This window comes from Populus euphratica, unplaced genomic scaffold (genome assembly GCF_000495115.2).
Source record: "Populus euphratica unplaced genomic scaffold, PopEup_1.0 scaffold2461.1, whole genome shotgun sequence".
NCBI lineage: Eukaryota > Viridiplantae > Streptophyta > Magnoliopsida > Malpighiales > Salicaceae > Populus > Populus euphratica.
Window position 1 is genome coordinate 18,384 of NW_011502286.1, and position 4,284 is coordinate 22,667.

The window sequence follows — 4,284 nt, forward strand, 5'->3', positions numbered from 1 at the left end:
TTTATAAGTATATATTATAGAAGTGGCTCAAAAGTTTTTGAGCCTTCAAAATATATTAAAATAATTTTTTTTATTTTTAAAAAATTATTTTTAGTATCAATATATCAAAAACATATTAATTTAAAATAAATTAAAAAATAAAAAATTTAAATTTTTTCAAAAATATTTTTAAAATATAATACTAATATCCACATTTTTTTTAATTCAACAACAACAATAAATCACCTATTAACATGCAATATATACTTATTTTAAACACGTTTCTAAATATGATTTATATATTTAAAACAAAAAATGGATGTAAATGATTTGGATAGCTAAATATATACATGTTTTTCATATATTACTATTTATTTTCAATGTCTTTTTATCTAAAAAAGATATAGATAATTGTGTACAGAGTTAAATCTTAAACACAAGGATATATAATTTTTTTATATTTATATTCACGAACTAATATCCTGGATACAAATTATACGACTAAGAAGATACTAAGGTTTAAACGAAAAAACATATGGACAACGTGTATTATGAAAAAAATAAAATTATGATAAATATAATTTAGTTAGTCAGGTTTTGAGTTTGTTTTCTAAAAATAATTTAACTGGTTGTTAATTTTAGAATCTCGGAGAATTAATTAAGATATACATAAATTTATCTAATACTCATGATTATAAAATAAAAAAATTATAGAAAATAAAATACATTACTAGTTACAAACTATTGAAAATTAAAATTAATTATAAAGACAACGCTAGCACTCAAAGTTTATATTGATCCCTGGAGTTCTGTAATATTTTTAAATATATCTATAAACAATTATAATATATATTTCTGGGTCCGAAAACTGTCATGAATAACCTAATAGATTAAGGATACTGTTGGAAGAGACACGATACAGTGCTTTGTAGTAGAATTGTAGAAGGATACCTTGTCTTGCGAGCACTGGGAATTTGAAAGAGGTACTGTGGCAATTCCTCGCGTGCTAGAAGATATGATCACCTGAACAAGAAATATCTTCACTTGATCCGGAGATTCAAGTTGCAGCAACGCTAACTCAGTTCGGCAGTCATCATGCACAAAATACCTGATCCTTACCGCTTCGAAAGGGTTTTCTTCATTGGATTCTGCTAGCTAGTTGTGGAGCCCCGTGAAAGGGAACTTTATTCTCGAAACGCTTGATTCGGTAGAAGAGACAAGATCTATCAAATCTTAGTTTAAGGTGGTAATAATAATAAATAAATAAATAAATAATAGTCATAATAATAACAATAACAACAACAAAATTAAAAAAAAATACTTCATATTAACACCCAAAAACTGGTTTAAGATACTATACTTGGCCCTCGATTTTGGAACGAGTATATGAAGTCACTAACATCATAGAAAAAACAAAATAAATAATGAAGTAATATATAATGAAATTTATTTTTAAAAATAACACAATTTAAAAATATTATGGCTCATAAATAAAATATTTTAATAATATTAGAAACTGTGATATTTATCTAAATATTATGACTGCGAACGATAAAATTAATTATAATTTTATCATATTGATATCGACCTTCTTATTTGTTAAATATTGTGCCTTTCAAGTGTAATATTTACTTTATCGCTCTTGATAATATACAAGTATATTATTTTATTATTTTTTAAAACAGTGATATTCCGTTAAATTTTCACATTTATTGTGCTATTCTTTTTAAAAAATACCCAATATATAGGTTGCTTGGATGGCTAGAATTTCTTAGAGTAGTTAACATTAATTGGTGGGTTCCATTGCTATGTGCACGGTTCATCCACCAGAAAAATACATTTTTAATTTGGCTGTAATTTGTCCACGTATGATCTAACGATGGCCGATCTCTTTCTTGAGGACTTCGGTGTTGTACAATACAATGTTGTCGGCTAGACAAGCATTATTTGCTTATCTGCGACACCATTATTGGAAAGAAAATCTTGCCATTTGAAATACGTGTCTCAGAGGAATTTCACGTCTTGTCAGAGAGTTGGGCAAGAGACCATTCGATGATCCATGTCAGTTTTCTTGCTTAAAACCGCACGTTGCGTGCCTGGCATCGAACACATGACTTGTGCCATGTACAAGCAAACTAGGTAATCTTGTCTAGTGTATAGCTATGGAAACTTGATTCAATGTGCGGAGTTAAACTAACTATTCATTTTCTTCGTGCTTGATGCTTTGGGTTCAGATCTTTCTTTTATAAAAAGAAAGAAAGAAAAGAAAAGAAAACGTTCATAGAAATTAAATCCAGCGGGATTTTTTTTTCTTTAAAAAATAGATTTTAGAACTCCAAACAAACAAAATCATTTTTTTTAGTTTAATGCACCAGATCCTATAAAAACTCAAAAATTAAACATGTTTAGGTTAGAATAATACTAGAATAAGTGCTTTTCTAGGAATCATCACTACACACCTTAATTCACACGCAAGTATACAATCATTAGTAGAACTTTGAATTGATAAGCTCTTCCTCGTGCCTTGATTTCTTAGGATGTTTCTGTAAATTTCAATTAGCTAAAGAGAAAGCCAAGTATGGCAGAAGAATTGTCTTCGTTCTGATACCATCTTCGCAGTGAAGACTGATTCTCCCCTGAACGGCTGGAATAGAAAAGTTGATGTGTTCTGTGCTTCACCGTTTCCCATGCCCCTCCTCTGTAAACCATTCATGGGGTGTGCATCTGGTTTTCTCACATCCATTTTTTCAAATAACTGATTGATGCTTGCAATACACAACTGTTAACTGATAGACGCAGCAGCGTATAAATTATAACGTTTCCTTGCTTGTTGATTTTGACAAATATTCTCTGCAGAACCATAGTTTTTTACAACGAAAAAAGCATGTCCACTTAATTCAAGTGGCAAAGCTTATCTGGTTGAAGTGCGAAAAGACTGCCTTTCAAATCCTCTGTTCGTCGATCACACTCCAATAATTAACGGTCTGTAAATGCAAGTAAACATACTGGGATTTGCTTTTTATTATATACAAGACTCCATTATCGAGATACACAGAAGCTAAAAGCAACAACCAACAAGATACAAGATCAACATCTCTCTATACAGTAAACAAGATAGATTAAGATGACACCACCAAGCACAATTTTGAGATTTTTTTTATCCATGAGCATTGATTTTTTTTACCTCGTTTTCTAAATTACAGTGGATATTTTTGAGTTGTGAAAAAAGAGAGGATCCTGTGCGCTGTCAAACTATTATGTTTTTGAGGTGGGAAATAGAAGTAACAAGCGTGCGAGAGATAGAGCTAGTGCTATGTTGGTGGGTATTTTTGGAAAAACAAACATTGTTTCATGACACGGTAATGAGATGTTGCTGGGGAATGCGGTTCAAATAATATTTTATAAAAAAAATTAATATTATTTTATAATTTTTTTTTTATGTTTTTAAATATTATTTATAAAAAATACTTTAAAAAATAATTGATACCACAATACTTAATATCTAAACCAAGATATCATTTTAATTTTTTTTTTCTATGAATTTAATAAATTGAATTTTGAAATTCAAGTATGCACCCTCTAAAAAATATTTCAGATATAAAAAATTATTTAAATGGTTCCCAAACAATAACTGTTAAACAGTTTTGTCAACATGGCCAAGCCTAATCAAATCAGGTTTTATTTTGAATCAAAAAAATATTACTCTGCTTAAACTTGGTTGACATAATTAGTTGACCCAGACAAACCATCAATGTCAATACTATGAAATCTTTTTTTATATATAAAAAAACATAAATTTATTTTGTTTTGATAAAAAAAAAAATTCCAGATGATATATTATAAATTGATTTAATAATGACCCAAATTCAATTTTGGGTCAGATTATGTACCGAGCCTCGCAACGTTCCTAATAGCCTGTAGGGCTCAGGACTTACTACAGGCAACTCCTGGATCCATAAGCAAGAGCAAGGTTGCCCAATGGGCTACATTAATTAGACCTCGTAAATAACTAAATTTGATATCACGGAGAAAGGTAGGCCCAGCCCAATAAATTTTATTCGTTTGTTCACAGATTGGTGCGGAGTAGATGCTCATGGACCTCAGCTACCCCTTCTTTGTTTGGTATGCACCCTTCCTTGGAGTACAGCTTTTGTCCTTTTTCTTTTCATGTTTTACTAAATAAATGAATGAATAAATAAAACTCCCTCCTTCCTTCTCTGCCAAATCTGCTGTGCTCTTTCATCACCTTTAAAGGACGGATTATTTCTGTATTTTAAAAAGTATTTTAATGTGATTGTTAAAAAA